Consider the following 17,682-nt stretch of genomic DNA (forward strand, 5'->3'; position numbering starts at 1 on the left):
TCAAAATTTAACTTCATCATTAAACAAGATTTTAAATTACATCCTTTAGACACCAACTATGACATTTCTACCTGCTCCCAAGCAACAGTTATCATGTGTTACATGTGAAAGGGTAATCAAATGCTATCCTATGGGAGAGGCAGGCCTTACCGTCTGAAAGAGATAGTTGATGAATATTGCTTCAAAGCTAATAAATGTCAACACACAATGTCAGGGATGTTCTCGTACTAGCACAGCTTGTACTAGTGAGCAGCAAATCAATGGATCTTTTACTTTTTAGAGACCAGATAACTCTTAAGAGATTGCTACTTTCAAGCCTTTAAGATAGCCAGTTTCAAATAGGCGTGTTGCAATTGTTCTTATGCAAGCACAAATCTCACATATTTGTCTATGCATATGTAATTTCTGCTTTCCTGACACTTGCAATGGTTACATAATGCTCTGCTCACATGAGAATTGTGAAGAATACAAAAAAGGGCAACCCAATTTCACTTGTAACCTGTTTAATACATAAATATCAGAAATAGTAATTATTTGGGGTATTCATTTCGGAAATTCACCAGTCAACGTAGGGCAATTAATGCAAACCAATTAATGCAAAGCACGACACATCATACAATACAGTATATTTTACATACAATACTAAATAATAATAACAAAAGGTGCAAAATCGAAGAGTGGAGATGATGTGGTCAAGACAAATGCGATCACAAGCAAAGTAAGTAGGCTTAATTTGGTTGTGGCAATTTCAAAACATGATGATGTGGTTCCTAAGGAGCAAGCACTGTCCAAGGGGGTACTAACCCAATAACACAGTTCTAATGCTGTGAATTAGTCAACGTAACTTTTGACCCCTTAATAAAAACATATTTGAGCAGAAAATGTCCTGTGAAACGACTGTGAAACTGCACATGCGCCACAGTAGCATGTGATATGCAGCAAAGTTCACTTGATGGTTTTAGAAACTTCATCTATAATATTTGAGCTCATACCTTGCGCACATTTTACATATGACAGACACTTCATGTACAGTTTTCAAACAGATGACCATCCATGTCTAACGCATGCAAAACCCTTTTTTCCATGAGAATTACTCACGGAAAAACTAACATAATTTCACCCACCCCTGAATTAAACATGAGATCTATAAATGCTCTTCTGGCTAGTTTCCCCACTGGGTACCAGTGAATAGTTTCCCTCAGCCCTACAAAAGGGCAAGGAGGTGTAAATGGGCTGCATATATGAAACTAATTCAGGACAATAGTCTTTCAGTGATTCAGCCCTCTTCTTCCTGAAGCCCATCATTCAAATGAGACAAGTCTTGGTGTTTAATTAGCAGTCTTTGAGAAGTTGAGACATAAAAAAAGAGAGGCAATTGAAAGAAGCAATAGTCGTGTATTGAATGAATGACAGCGTCATGGCAAGATTTTTAAAATGTATGTTCCACGCTGAATATGAGACCCTGGAAACCAATCAATGGCAGCGTGGACACGGAGGCGGCATGGATGACTTTGGTGCCAAACAAGGCAAACCACATTAGAGTACAAAAACCACCAACAAGGATCTTTGAAGGAATCGTGATATTTGGGCACTTTGTAGTTACTGACTTTTTTTGTTTCCAGGGTCTTGTAATTAGGGTGGAACATACTTTTTTAACCCCTTCAGTGCCCGCCCCTTTCCCCGCCCTGTGCCGCGCCTTTCATTAGCGGGCGGGGTCTATGACGAGCTGGACTCGTCATGGGCACAGCGCAACCGCGGCCCATGACGAGTCCAGCTCGTCATGGGCACTGAAGGGGTTAAAATCCCAGTGCACTGCGGTCATTCAATCAATACACCACTATTGCCACTTGGTAAGCACTGCCCTGAAGAAGCCTATGCGTTGGGCAAAACTTGCTGGCTTCGTGTATCTATCCACTTAAGCACAAACCGACTTGTTTCATACTCCAGCATAGAATTTGAATACGGCTTTTCACCTTTCAATTGCCTCCTATTTTTTGTGTCTCAATATGTCTAATGTGTGACCAATTGGCAGCTGATCATTTGAGGTGGGCAATGATCATGTAGTGTCAAATGTGTGATTATCTTAGGTGGTGCAGTGACTAGGGGCCTGATTTTGATGCCGGTCGGACACTCGTATGAGCGGCACCGTAGAGGAAGCAGGATCGCCCGACTAGAAGTCGGTGGTCCCGCTGCTCTGATTACGATGAGACCCCCTTCACGGCGGGCGCAATGTGTATATTTTATATTGTGGCATATGCTGTGGGCTGCAGCACATGCTCCAATAGAAAATAAACACATTAAAAAAATCCCTGCACCATGTGGCAGACACAATGCGGTGCCTGCCACATGGTGCAGGGATGTTTTGTGCCCCCCAACCCCAATTGCGGAGGGGGGGAGGTGGCCCTGCTAGGGGCCTCCAAAGTCACTTTCTGTCTGCCTTCTCATGGCGGGTGCATGGGCAGACAGAAAGGGACATTGTAATCCCTACAGCGGTGCCTGAGCAGGCATCACCCTCATTGTAGGGATTACTGACCCTCCGATGCACTGCCGGACTCCTTGAGCCTCTTGGAAGCACAGCGGACGGTCACTCTTCCAGATGCCTCTGCATCTTAATGCAACGGGCGGACCGCAAGGGCAGATGTCAGTGGGTTGGACCCACCGACATCGTCATCAGGCCCTAAGTTCTCTAGCTACCAAAACGTCTTCAGAGTCTCTGAATAGTTAATGACTTTTAGAGCACCAGTAAAGAATTTATAGTCCTTGCAACTGGGACATTTGTTTTCATCAACAGTTTTCTGACCATGGTCATCAGCAAGTGAGTTAAACTGACTTTTTAAAGCACAATGTTTCCAAGAGCTGTTCTTCTCATTAATAGAGGGACAAAAACAATTGCACTGCTGTCCAGTGTCCACCCAGTGGTCTTGTTTGAGAAGTATAATGAGTCACGTGTCATGTTACATTATTCACTTTACTAAATGCAAAACGTATGCTTTAATATTATCTGATTTTCTTCATTTTTAGTGTCAATTTACTCAACACATATTTTTTCCTTTTTAGTTAAATTGTAAGAGAAACTCTATCGTAGTTATTATCTTACCACAATGTTCCCTTAGTGTTGCTGATATTATGCCACATGCACTTTCCTCCAGCAGTCTATGGATTTCTCATAGAAACCCTCTTTAAATTGTAGGTGCTGCCTACTGACTGTCCTGGAGCTGGCCCACAGCTCATATCAAGACTGAGATCTTCCTGCCCCTGCACTAAAATGATGGTTTCCAACGAATTAGTTTAGTGGCAGGGATATAAACCTCATTGTAACATAAGCACCTACATGATGTCACTTTGTAGTGCTCAGGTATCTTCCACAGAACACAAGGGGGTATTTACAAGGAAATGGTGCAGCGCTGCACGCAATTTATCAGCACCGTGCTGCATCAGTTAAAAAAATGCAGGGAAGCTCCATATTTACAAGAATACGGCACACCCCTGTGTTTTCCCTTGCACTTGCACTAAAAAAATCTGTCTAGCTCCAACACAGACACCCTTGCACCATAGTAGAAGGGTGCCTGCATTGCAAGGATGATTCTCTGCATTGCAGGAACCCTTGCACCATGGTGCAAGGGTGTCTGTGTTGCAAGACTGATGGTTTATGTGTCTGAAGGGACACCTTCCTGCACATAAACAATCTTTAAAGGTGATTTTCTTTTCCCATGTGTGCTGCAGAATGCAGCCAACATAGAAAGAGAAAAAACGAGGAGAAGTTAAAGTATTTCTCCTCATTATGCAATTCAGTGGCGTTAGTTTTTGGCGCTGCCTCAGATTTACAGATTCTTGTTAATCTGGGGCAGCGGCAGAATACAATTGGTGTTGCAGTGGAACACCTGCAGCAACACCCATTGCATGACCCTTTCATGCAGAACCATGCCTGAAAGGGGACTAGATTCACAAAGCGGCATTAAGCCATGCAAAGTGACTTAACACCGCTTTTTACTATGGAGCAGGGCATTGCGACACTGGAACGTCAGAAAAAGTGGCGTTCCGGTGGCGCAATGCCCTTGTAAATATTCCCCATGGTTTTCCCCTCTATGTTGTGACTGTTTTGTAATGAAAGCATCCAGATTGATTTGTTACATTACAGTACTGTAACCATTTTCAGATCATTGATTTGATGGATTCTTCCCTTTGGGTTTACCCTACACTTATTGTTAAAATAAAGATAAAGAAAAGAGAATGCATAGAATGGCTGACTAAATATTTTTAAGAGCAGACAGTGGTCCCGCGAACCACTGCCTACTCTAAAAAATTTAACTTCAAAGTTAAATTTTTTTCTTTTTAAACGCAGACCGTTTTCCTCTAAGGAAAACGATCTGAGTTTTAAAAAAAGATTTATTTATTTAAAAGCAATCACAAACATGATGGTCTGCTGACCCCAGCAGGCCACCATTCCTTTGATTGCAGCAAATCATAATGGGTCGCAAATTGTGACCTACCTAATTATTATGATTGAGGTAGTTTTATTTGCGACCTACTCCGAATCGCTAAATGTAACTCCATGAGTTTAATACATGTGGTGGATTTTGGTGAAGTAAGCAACGAAATCTGCATGTTAATACCCAAAAACATGTGGTAAGTGATAATTATCCCAATAAATATTGAACACCTTGGTGTTAATTTTATTGGGTGCTGTAATTAAATTGGCCAACACATAATGAGAATCTTAGTGGTGGAGAAAAATCCAGTGGTAGATTTGCCTCTTGAGTTATCACTTTTTCCAGAAATATGGGGATTTCTGTCGCAGTCAACTCTAAATCAGGGGGCTTATTAAGATGTCGGTCAGAGTTGCCTCCGACCGACACTGTCTCGGAACCGACCGGCCTCCGGCCAGCGGTTCCGACTGCCTGATTATGGTGCGATCGAACACTGTTCAGTCGCATGTTCACTTTTTTCTATGGCAGCTTGCGTTACGGACGTAAACAGACCATAATACAGGCTCCTATAGAGAAATGGGTGCGGGTGTAAAACCCTGCACCCTGTGGCAGGCACCCCATGGTGCCTGCCACATAGTGCTGGGTTTTACAAGGGGGTATCCTACGTACCGCCTTGACCACCAACCGTAGACCGCGGCGGGAAGGGGCTAGGGGCACACAAAGTTGCTTTCCGGCAGCCTTTCCGTTTTTGGAAAGGCCAACATTGAAAGGCTGTGGGAAACTGACATAGTAATCCCAATGGCGGAAACGCAGTCCATAGGGGACGGTAATATAATAATAATCCACATTTGTAAAGCGCGAACAACCACCCGTAAGGGTCTCCAGGCATTGGGATCCGTCTGGAAGATTAAGCAAGCTATTGCCCAGAGTCACATGGTGCTGGGCTAATCTGCCACCGGCATCGGGGATCGAACCGTTATCCCCAGATTCCAGAGTCAGTCGCCCTGGCCGCGGCGCCACACCTCTTACCTGATGAACCACCTCGGAATGACCAACCAGATAACGTTGTAATCGGTCGGTCAGACCACATACAGACCGTGTCGGTCGGAAAGGCTCCTACTAGTGGTTGGAGGCCTTCCAACCGATATTGTAATCGCCCCTTAAGTCCTACATCCTCTGGATGTAAGAGGGAGGAATGTTGCTGTTTTCAAAACATAAATAGTGATATTGAACAGTGCCAGACCTATAACCATGTTGGAATGAAGTGAAGTGAGTGGCAATGGTTGAAATTAACCTACAAGATGTTTGGTCTATGCTGTACAATAGCTGAGAGTGAAAGAAAACCTATATTTCTTGCCTCCCACATGTTGGGTTCTGCAAAAGGAAATTATTTACCTTGTGAGTAGAATGTCCTGACCTGTTCTCAAGGAGTAAAACATTAAAACATTTTTGTAGGGCAAATGTATGAAATGGCTCCTTGTCCTTCCACCGTCTGCCATGATACAGGCCATAAGGATAGAATGCCAACTTACATCCGGGAGTTGCAAGGGACTGCAAGCTAGGCTGTAGATTGAATGGGGAAGGCAATCCTAAAATATCATACCTTTGTAAAGAAGAGATAGAGAAAAGTGAATTGAACTGAGCACTTCAAGTTAAATTTATATTAGGAAAGCTCTGTGCCAAATTGTCATTTGTGCCAGATTGGTGGAAGGAAGGGCGATCAATCGGCAAGCAGGAATTACGTGCCATTATATGGAATAGCGGGAGAGAGTAGGAACTGCTTTATCTGGGTGGGAAATCATCTACCCAGTTGTTGGTTAACGGTTGGAGTAATGATGTTGTATTCCCCTATATTGAGTCCCTGCCAAGTCGCTAGCTAAAGTATGCTGTGTTAAGATTTAGAGTTGGGCTAAATCCATGTTACGTAGATACGAAGACTGCATTAGTAAAGAGAGACGAGCAGGGTTTGTGTAGTTGTGGTCTGAAAGTAAAATGTTGCAGGCTACATATTTTAATAGACTGTTTGTGGTTTTTAGATGAAAGGATAGCGTTTTCAAAGCCAGTTTTTAGAACTCATAGAATTATTAATTGGGATCAAGCCATGGGTTTATTGGAAATATGAGTTCTTTAAATGTGGTATGTGCAATAGGGATATTTTTAATAGCAATAAGAGAGTCCCTCAAAGGGTTCTTGCATAAAATTCAAGGTACTAGTGGGGTGGCATGAGACTTTTTATCAATTCATCTTTTGTTAAATTGTATGCACAATGATGTAGCATTTAAAAAAATATATTTTTAGATGGATGTTTTAAAATGTAGTTATGCATGTCATCATGTTGATTGTTTTTAGATTATGGTCTAAATAAACAACAAATGTGAATCTGAATGTATATTTCTTGCCTCCCACATGTTGAAATCTGCAAAAGGAAATTATTTAACTTTTTAGTGGAATATCCTGACCTGTTCTCAGAGAGTAAAAACATGAAAACATTTGTGTTAGTGGGAAATTTTATGTTCAGCCCTTAATGAAGTAACAGAAACAGTATAACCACGTAAAACATGTATTTGAAGGGAATAATGTGTTGACTGATCTCTTTCTACATTGACTCTAGAGATTGAAGAAGTTGGGGTGATGAAATATGTGCTGTGGTATATCTAGATATGTACAGTATGAACAGACCCTCAGTAGCAGAAGGGTAGTGGGAGACACAAATTATAGAATATGAAATCATGAAGTCTTTTTGAAAGGTTAGAGAAGTACTAACGTGGAAAGAAAATCCAAAGTGTAGAGGAAAATACCATTGACATGGAATGAAAAAACATCTTTTGGATATTACATGTGCATGGAGCTGGACATGCTTATGGTAAACACAAATGTGTGTCACTTGGAATAAATGAAGAGGGGATTTTAGTTCATTAACAACCTCCCCAAGGGAAGAAGTGTTTCTGAAATAGAAAAAAAATATGAATGCATCAGCAGGGAGTGTTTTCTCTTCCATGAATGGTGCATTGCTGATCATCCCTGCTTGGGTCTGCCATGACTCACATGGAAAACTTAGACAGACATTCTGCATTGAGAGGGTGTCTGAATTGGGGGGAATTTCCAATGTATATAGGAAGTTTTGGGGGCCACGCCACCGGATTGCAATCAGTAGTTTACCCATGTCGAAATGTGGCATGGAAACCTTTACGGCGGGACTCCACTTTGCTAAACTATAAATAATTGCCCTAAGTATCTAGATGAGCGCCAAAAAATATGTCATCAGATAAAAAATGACACACACACTAGAGATGCTCATGGCGAATTTTAAAGTGCCAATGGCAAAGGTTGGGTCTAGTCATTGTGACTCCTTCCAATAATTTGGCTACTTATTTGGTTTGTTAGGTTGGCTTGGTGGGTTATTATGAACCCTGGGCGTAGTTCGCATAGTAGTGCTACGCAAAGTGCACTTCACACTACGCGAGATACGCGTAGCGCTACACGAACTGCGTAGTACGCTGTTCGCGATGATTGCACAGTGCTGGATGCTTGTCTGCACTGTGCAATCATTACAAACGGCATCTTGCACAGTGCAAGCGGTCGATTTCTGCCGCTCGAGTAGATTTTTACTCGAGCGGCAGCTTTCTCAACGCGGACTGGTAGTTTCTCATCGCGAGCGGTCGCGAGCATACACGAGCACTCGCAATGAGAAACCTGACCTCCCTGTGTTGAGAATCTCACCGGGAGGTTTATTTTCCACGCTCGCGATCGGCAACTTGATGTTGCTGATCGCGAACGATAAAAAAGTCTCGCCGGGATGTCATTTTGCTCGCTCGCAGTCGCCAACTTGACGTTGAGGACCGCGAGCGAGCAAAAAATGCAACTACGCTACGTGATTTTGCACTGCGCTACGTGCAATTCGCATAGCGCGAAGTAGCATAAACTACTCAAACTTCGCGAGCGTAGCGTAGTTGTCCGCCCAGGGTTAGTTATTATTAAAAAAACATACATATTACCACCAAATAAAATGTGACAATGTTACACCTGGATGTATTTGTGACGCTACTTTTTGTTGTGCTTCTATGTGATATTGTATACTACTGATCCCATGAACATTCGGTGGTAGCTGCCAGCAAGCTTAATTTCTAGCCAGCAATTCCAGCACTGGAAACAACACACAGTAGAACCTGTGTGCAAGCAAGCAAAATGTACGCCATCTGTGATGATGGCAAGCAAAGGACAGACCAGAGCACAGTGAAGACGGTATAAAAGAGAGAGAGTGAAGTGAAGCAGAGAACATTGGAAGTGGTGGACAGGATAAGCCAACAGAAAGAAACAGCTGCTTTATTGAGAGCCCTCCCTTCCTTAAGAGGCCTATCAGGTCCACTCAGTCCAGACAAGTCATGAAGCCTTCTGTTCTCCTTCTATTGCATGTCCCACACCAGGGATGGGCAAAATAGATCACGTGGGTCTTCCAAAAGAATTAGGAAGGCAATGAGCAGACTTCTCAGTCTGGCGCTGGTAGAAACGAACAAATACATCCCTTAAAATAGGGTCCTCCATCTCACAGGAATTTTATTCAGGGATCAGCTGGCTGGTTAGGGACCTTGAAGGGCTTTGTTGAGGTAATAGAGTGGACTGGGATAGTGACTGGATCTTGAGGTGTTAACTTGATGTCCCTCAGCCTACGATGAATGTGGGGTGAAAATCAGGGTCTGATATGAGCCTGTTGACGTGATCTGAAGTTTGAGAGGCCCAATTGTGATGCTCTGGGTACCCATGTGTGTTACCTCTCCTCCACAGTGGCAGGGCCAAGCAAAGTCCAGGAAATTGTCATGGCTGCTGCGTCAAACCACTTCCAAGTTATATGAAAGTAATTACTCTCTGCACATCTGCCTAATGAATTCCACCGAGTAAGATCCTACTTGGCCAGGAGCGAAGGTCTGGAACAGTGAATCAGACACAGGAGTAAGGGCCAACCTACATTTACAAAACTCCAGCAGAAGACGTGATTCAGGAAACTATTCAATTAAACTTGTCCTGGGTTGATGCAAAATGATCTCGTCTGCCAACTAACTAGCCTTGCTAACTAACTAACCTACCTCTAAAAGATGCCTATATGTATTTATTGATTACTGTTTTTTTTGTTTTAAGAGCTTCATTGAAGCAAATAAAGAACAAGGTACAATAATATGTCAACGGTCATACAAAAAAAGTGCAAAAGGTATCATAAAATGTATATGATAAAGGAAAGGTGAAAACTTAATGTAGCGAACTTTATCAAAAATTATAACCAAGGTTGAGAGCAATTAAAGAGTTATGTACCATAACAATTTTAGGTTTTATAAGATAGAAAGAAAAGATAGAGAGAAAAAGAAAAGAGGATAGGAAAAACCGAAAGTCAACATCCTTACCAAATATATTAAATAAAGATATTCAATAATAAACATTATACAATCTCAGATAGCAAAGTAATAGCAATCAAATATGAACACTGGGAAAAAAGTTTAACACTATACTCATGGCGGTTGCAAAACAAAGGCATTGTCTTTGTTACGTTATGCAGAAGAAGATAAATAATTTATGACTGTTGGATTGGCTAGGCTAACAAAATGTCTGATGCACAAAGTTTTATGCTGCACGTGCCCCATGTGTTGTTACAAGTTATAAGTGCTGAGCGTGCTCCAAAGAGCTGACTTCCAGTGCTTCTGGATACACTGTTATTCACATTTTTAAAGCGCGAACAATCACCCGTAAGGGTCTCTAGGCGCTGGGGGCAGTCGGGAAGATTAAGCAAGCTATTGCCCAGAGTCACATGGTGCTGGGCTAATCTGCCGCCGGGGATCGAACCGTGATCCCCAGATTCCGGAGTCAGTCGCCCTGGCCGCGGCGCCACACCTCTTCCTCTTCCGATGGTAGGTATTCTGAGTCGAGGTACACATTCAACCTTACAGCACGGATAAGGATTAGTTTTGGGATCTGTAATTGAAGTTACTATACTCAGCCTTATCCAAAATTCCTACTGAGGTTTAGAAACATTATCCTAAACACATTTAAAAGGACCCTTTTGTGAGGGACCCAAGACAGCTACAACAGCAACACTTGGCACAGAAGGAAAGGCGCCTCGGGAGATCACCTTTCATCTCCTTCAGAAATCAAACAATAAAACCACTTTATGCTTCTTATTGTATTAGCTCTGGGTCATTTTAGCAAATTAGATTAAACGCTGGAATAAAGGGGCTCGATTTACAAGATAAAGTGAGAGGCCTTTCATTAGGCGGCCTGCTCCACAAAGAACCGGCTGTGTGCTTGCTTGTCAACACACATCTGGAAAGGCATTTGTCAAGTGGTCTGGGCTGTGTTCAGAAAAAATAAACAGAAATGGTGTGCAAATGAAGAGCGGCAATTCACATACCTTTACAGAGCTGACTTCCATGTCAAAGCCTTTCTGAAGAAAATGGAATCGTGGCTCAAAATTACAAAGTGCTGCTAAAATGGGGAATTTAAAAACTCGAATGTATATCTATTTAGTTAGTTAGTTTCCTTTCTATCATGCTTCGTGTTAGAGAACATTCGACCGTGAACCCTTAATGCGAGAAACACATTTTCGCATTGTTTGATCACACTTAATTTGAAGGTTTGTATGAAAATAAAGCATTTATGCTCAGCAGGCTCCCGAAGGGTGTCCTGCTCTGAACATTATCTCATCGTACTCCGACCCCAAAGAAACAAGATGTTCTCAGGTGCAGAGACATGCGTGGGCGTAAAGCGAGCACTTCCTGACGGATACGCCTAGAATTATAGAATTATAGTGAACTATAGGCTTCCAGGAAAGCACTGTCAACAAACATTTAGGGGAATTAGAGTGTTCAAAACGGAGCAATTACGTCGATTTTTCAAAAAAGTCTGGAATGCAGTAAGACTATTTATAAATGGTTATAGTTAGTTTGTGTCAGGTACACTGTGTGCCAGTAATTGAGAGGAACAAAGATATCTAGTTCAACAGATAACAACATTTAAACACCCTATTCCCTCCCATCTCTCTCTCTCTCTCACTAAATCTTCCTCTCTGCCACTTTCCTACGTTTTCTCTATTCTGTTCGCCATCTTTCTCGAAACATCTCTTTGTATTTCGATAGCTCTCTTTCTCTACCGCTATCACGGCCGGACTGGGGGACAGCTACCAGCCATGGCAATTTGTTCAACCGGCCCCGGTGGTGGGGGAAGGCTGGGGGGGCGGAGGTAGTAATGAGCACCACTCCCGCTTTTGTTACAGGGGCCCAATATTCGACCACTGCAGCAAAACCGTCCCCCAGTAACAAAATCTACCCCCATGGGTCCAAAACCGGCTCCCACCCTTGCAGCCCACCAGGAAAACGGCCAGTACCAGCTATGGCCAGTCCGGCCCTGACCACTATCCTGTTTCCAAGCTCTATCTCTTGTTCTAACTCTGAATATCTATCTCTAGCTCTGTCTCTTTTTCTAGCTCTATCTCTGTATCTATCTCTATCTGTATATCTCTGTCTCTCAATAGCTTTCTATCTCCCTCGCTATCCGTCTCTCAAGTTCTGTCTCTTCTTCTAACTCATTATTTTTCTCTGTCTCTCTTTCTATGTCTATATCTATCTCTAGCCCTCTCTCTCTCTCTTTCTGTAGCTCTCTATCTGCATCGCTATTCCTTTCCCCAGCTCTATCTTTCGCTCTAACCCTCCATGGGGCATATTATCAAGGGCGGCGTTTAAATTATCACCGGTTTAGCGGCAGAAAACTGCCGCTAAAGCGGCGATAATGGGCTTGATAATATGCCCTGGAGAATTCCAATAGAAGCCCAGGTTCTGGTGTCAACATGGGCTTCTATTCCAATTCTCAAGAGCATATTATCAAGCCCATTATCGCCGCTTTAGCGGCAGTTTTCTGCCTCTAAAGCGGCGATAATTTTTAACGCCATCCTTGATAATATGCCCATATGTCTATATCTGTCTCTCTTTCTATTTCTATCTCTATAGCTATCTCTATTTCTCTCTATGTCTCCCTATAGCACGCCACCTCTATCTATATCTCTATCTGTATCTTCATCTCTATCTGCCTCTATCTCTCTCTATATATCTCTATTTCTATCTATATTTATCTCTGTCTTTCTATAGCACTCCACATGTATCTATTTCTCAATCTCTATCTCTAGCTCAATCTTCATCTCTTTCTCTATTTGTCCCTATCTCTCTACCTCTATCTCAATCTCTATAATTCCATCTCTATCGCTATCATTATCTCGATCTCATTTCTTTTCCTCCCTTTTTCTGTATCTTCTACCTTCTCTGTACGTCTTGCTCTCAACCTTTGTTTGTCTGTCTCTCCCTCTCTCATTCTTTCTCTGTCTTCATGAAGCAAATTGGAATATTAGAGGTGAGTGAGTACAAGAGATAAATTTGGCCAAGTTAAGGAGAACACATGCAGCTTGCATGCATAATATTTAGTGTCAATATTTTGAGTGGCTGTTGAGAGAGATATAAGAGATAAAGGACCCCATGCTGTACATTAAAAGGATAGTGCAAGTTAAAGAGGAGTTATCGAACTATATAAAGAAATTAGGCCAAAGTAGGATTTCCTTCATAAGGTTATATAACTTTGAGGTGACTTGCAATATCCTTATCATGTACGCCAGAGGGTACTTTATCCAATATAATAGATGGTCACATATCACCTTTCCCACATACAGCTTAAAACCTTGATGCATAGCTCTTTCATATAAAACAGCAAGCATGGTTGCAAACATGAAGAATGAAAATAAAACCTCTACTGCAAAATTAAGCACATTCACAACCTGTTAGATATTTGTGGCAGACAGATATCAGAAACGGTTCAATACAATCCTGTTTATTAAAAAAAATAAAAGCTGCAGCAGCTCTGAAGGTGTAGCAACATGCAGAAATGTTCTAGCTTTTCTCTATCTAAGAAATGCAAAAATAAACATTATCTCTCTGCATGTCATTGTAAGCGAATAAATATAGCAGAAGAAAGAAAAGCAATATTCCGTTTTTGTTGCTTTACACAACTGGTTCAATTATACTCCATAACCTGAACTGCCTTTCACCTCAGCTGCTGGCTCTGGCCGCATCAGAACCCTTCTGACTCCTTTTCTTTATATCAGCGACTGGGTGCATTTATACAGGGATTACAGAAACCCATGTATTATATAAAGGATAAAGTCTCCCATGCCATACATTATAAGGATATTGCAAATCATCGAGGAGCTCCATAACCATAGTGAGGAACAAGGACAAAGTTATTAAACTCCGAGGTGACTTGCAATATCCTCATCATTTACACCAGGGAGTACTTTATCCCATTTAATATATGGTCACACCATCGCCGTTCCCTCAAACCACTTCAAACCTTGGTGCATTGCTCTTTCATATGAAATAGTGACCATATTTGCAAACAACAAGAATAGAAAAAAACTCTAGTGCAAAATACAACATATCAAAAACCTGTTACATATTTGTGGCAAACAGATATTAGAAGCAGGTCAATGCAGGTCAGTTAAAAAAATAAAGGCTGCAGCAGCTCTAAATGTGTAGAAACATGCAGAAAGATTCCAGCGTTTCTCTAGCTAGGCAGTGAAAAACATAAACATACTCTTGTCATTTTAAACATGTCGTTGTAAGCTAATAAAATAGAGCCGAAGAAAGAAAAGCAATGTTCTGTTTTTGTTACTTTAAACAGCTGCTTCAGTTATGCTCCTAGACCTGACCTACCTTTCACCTCGGCTGCTGGCTGTGGTAGTGGCAGCAGGCATTGTGACATCAGAACTCGACTGTAATAACCTTATATTAGTTATGTTCTGACGTCTTTTCTTTACAATCGGCGACTATAAAGACATCAGACATGTGTTTATACAGGGATTATAGAATTCCACGAATTCTAGTTAAATATATTGCTGCACATGTGAATGTGTGTGATAAGAGAGCAGTGAGAATTAGAGCTCTCGGTAGGTGCTGAAAGTAGAGGGGAAGGTGAGGGCAGTAGAGCCACGAAGCAGTGAAATGTCTTGGTAGAGATTCTCCAGGGCACACATGCTCATCCACAGTTGCCCTTGTGCTCTCACCCAACTACTCAAGAAAATGCCGAGAATAGATACACCTCACCCAAGGTTGGAGCCATTCCTCAAAATCTCAGAGATGGGTGAGAAATAAATTCTGTGATAACAGTATCAGAGAGGAGCACCATGATTTCTTCTATTTTCAGACAGTACTAATCAGATAAAATCATGACTGCAACAGACAGGATGGTGTCAGGACTTTTTTTCACTCCCAATACACAAAGGTTGGACGGATTCCATTGACTCCAATGTCATGATGAGGTTCACCAAAAATCTGCACATTTCCTGCGGGTATAAATAAAATAATTTATTCACCATAAAAATGGTTTTCCTGGGAAAAAAGTAGGGTTAGCAAATTTACAATTCCGCAACATCTGCTCTAGTGATCTGGACAATCCACAAGAGTAAGTTTAGAAGACGTGGAGTGCTGGAGAAATCCATGATGTGTAATGAATACTTATGTTGCATTTTTAGAAAATGTGGATCATGGTGTCACAGGCTGACTTGTGTATTCTTCTTTTTATTTTGTAATATAAATCCCCTTGAATGTATTCATTGATAAAGCATATTGCTCTCAACATCAATACACCTCTCTCTTCCTTAAAACATCAGTTCCATGCCACAGTTTGAGTTTGACTTCAAACTGTGAAGTGGTTGTTCTCACACAGGGATTACATGTATGTGACTTCTGAAGTACAATCCTTTAAAAATAAGGGGAATGGTAAACAGCATAAACACAACAGGAACGTCAAGGTTACCCAGAAAGGAGGAATAGGCACTTACCGGGAGCAGTGGCGTTTGGTGAACTTTGGTAGCGGGGCATAAATACCTAACTGAAACACCATCAAGCGATTGAGTGAAGTGAGTGAGGCCGAGTCCCATCAGGGCATTTTTTGGGGTGGGGGATGGAGGGGGGTGTCCTCTCCCACAGAAATCTTTGAATAAACATTAAGAAATGGATACATGCTGCAGCAGGTTCAACAGATAGTGGTGAAATATACAGATGTTCTGAATGACCTCAAGCAATATATATGTGAGGTGTCAGGACGTTTTATCCTTACCAGAGGTGTTGGGGTTCACCCTCCAAAGACTAAATTGAAAATATCCAGGCAAAATGGTGGCTTTTCCAGCACAATTCCATACAAATTGGCTAAAGAACTGTAGTGGAGGAAATTAGACAAATCTTATTATGCAATGACACATGGCCCATCCAACATGTATATAGCATAATGTTTAACTACATTTTCTCATAATGACTGGTAGATTCTCAGTCATCGATTATGCAGTACAGAGAACCTTCTATGAAGAGACAGGATGGAAAAATTTAAAGTAACACAAAAATTATAATTGCAGGCCACAGACTTCAGCGCAAGATATATTCAACAGGCTCACACTGTAATGCTATAGCTTAATTGCTCAGAACTTAAAGAATCAGGCAGGTTCCACTAAATGAACTTACTCAGGCCTCAAATCCCACTAAGGCTAATATCAAAGAAAGCTGTATAAATGCAAATGAAAACCTCCTCACAAGCATAGAAATAACAGTCATAGAAAAATCCAAATCAGCAATAAACCTTGTGAACGAAGTTTGAGGTATCCCTCAAATGCCATATTTAAATGATATTTTATGACTGCAATCATTATGTCTGAAACACTGCGTTGCCAATTTCGGAAAACACAGACTTACACACTTAAATACAGAATTTTCATTTTACACAAAGTAGCTTAATTCTTCCAGATGTGTGTAATTTTCACCAACACAGAAAGATTCTGCCTTTTACTCCCATTTACTATCAACAAACACTAGAGCTGTCCATCATACACCAGGGGCGGTATTACATAAAGTAAGATCCCCTTTGTGCACCCCCGGGGAACTTTGGTATTATAGACTGGGCTGCAAATGCTTGTGCGGTCCCTTGTGTAATACAGATAGCAATGGCATACATGTAGCCCCAGCGCTATCATTAAAGGGTGTGCCCTCATTTGCATGGTGGCATAGACTCATGCAAATAAGGACATCTCTTTGCCTCTGCACCATGTTGTATTACCGACATGGACACAGAGGTAAACTTGCCTTCAGGAAGTGCACTGACAGTGCTCCACAAAAAGGTGGCACACTTTCAATGTGCCTCCTAAAGGCAGTCCTCTGGAGGGGATAAAAGGGGTCCCATGAACCCCTCCAGACATCCCCTTCCAGGCAGGTGCAGTCACTCAATGCACCCGCCTGCAAGGGGAGATCTTGCTCCTCATGAAAGTGAAGGCAGGTTGCTGTCTGCACATGGAAACACGGAGCAGCATTTAAACAGCGCTCCATATTTCTCTTGAATGTGCTGCTTTGGGGGCAGCACAAGTTGACAGCTGCCCTGAGGGCAGCATATACTTCATAAAAGGGTGCACTTTCCCTGTTTGTACCCGCTACACTATCTTTAATAGGGGACCAGGGAATTTCACCACCACTATGGCAGGGATAGTCAGAATTATGTCAAGAATGGCCACAGTATATAACCTGTGCCTAGTGTTCATGATAACTGGGCTCTGCATTCTATGATATGAAACTTAGTTATTATATGATACCCACTTTTATGGCAAGAGGTAATTCTTACCAAAAAGTTGGAGAGGAATTCCTCCCAAACCCTATGTGGAGTTCTTAAAAAAGGACTGGGGCAGGCTTCATTGATGTTTTTGCTCACACTACTGTGCTACAGACTAAAGCCAGTAGGGTACCCATGGGTCCATGTTTCGTGGTGTCTGTAGAATCTTCAACATCATGTAGGGCATGGATGGCATAGGATTATTTGAAATGCTAAATGTGGCTGTGGTGTATTTCACTGTTGGTGTGTGTGTGTGAAATACCTTGCGCCACTTTTGCGTCACTTTTTCCATGTTAAAATTGATGCAAAAGTGGCGCAATGGGCTTGTAAATCTGCCCCTTAGTGTGTACTGATTCAACCAAATGTCTGCCTCCTCGTGAGCACACATATCACACGGAGGACTTCCACTCCCATAATGCTTCAAAGCGTTCTTAGTGAAAGTCACATAGTTTTAGGCATTGATCTTTAAAAGAAAGACCGCATGCACACTCCATAATGCCGGGGACAGTAATGTCAGTCTAGTGAAACGAGAAGCAACCAGAGTCTCGCAACAAAGCACCATCACAGAGAAGTAGTCTCAAAGTCC

This window comes from Triturus cristatus, chromosome 10 (genome assembly GCF_964204655.1).
Source record: "Triturus cristatus chromosome 10, aTriCri1.1, whole genome shotgun sequence".
Lineage (NCBI taxonomy): Eukaryota > Metazoa > Chordata > Amphibia > Caudata > Salamandridae > Triturus > Triturus cristatus.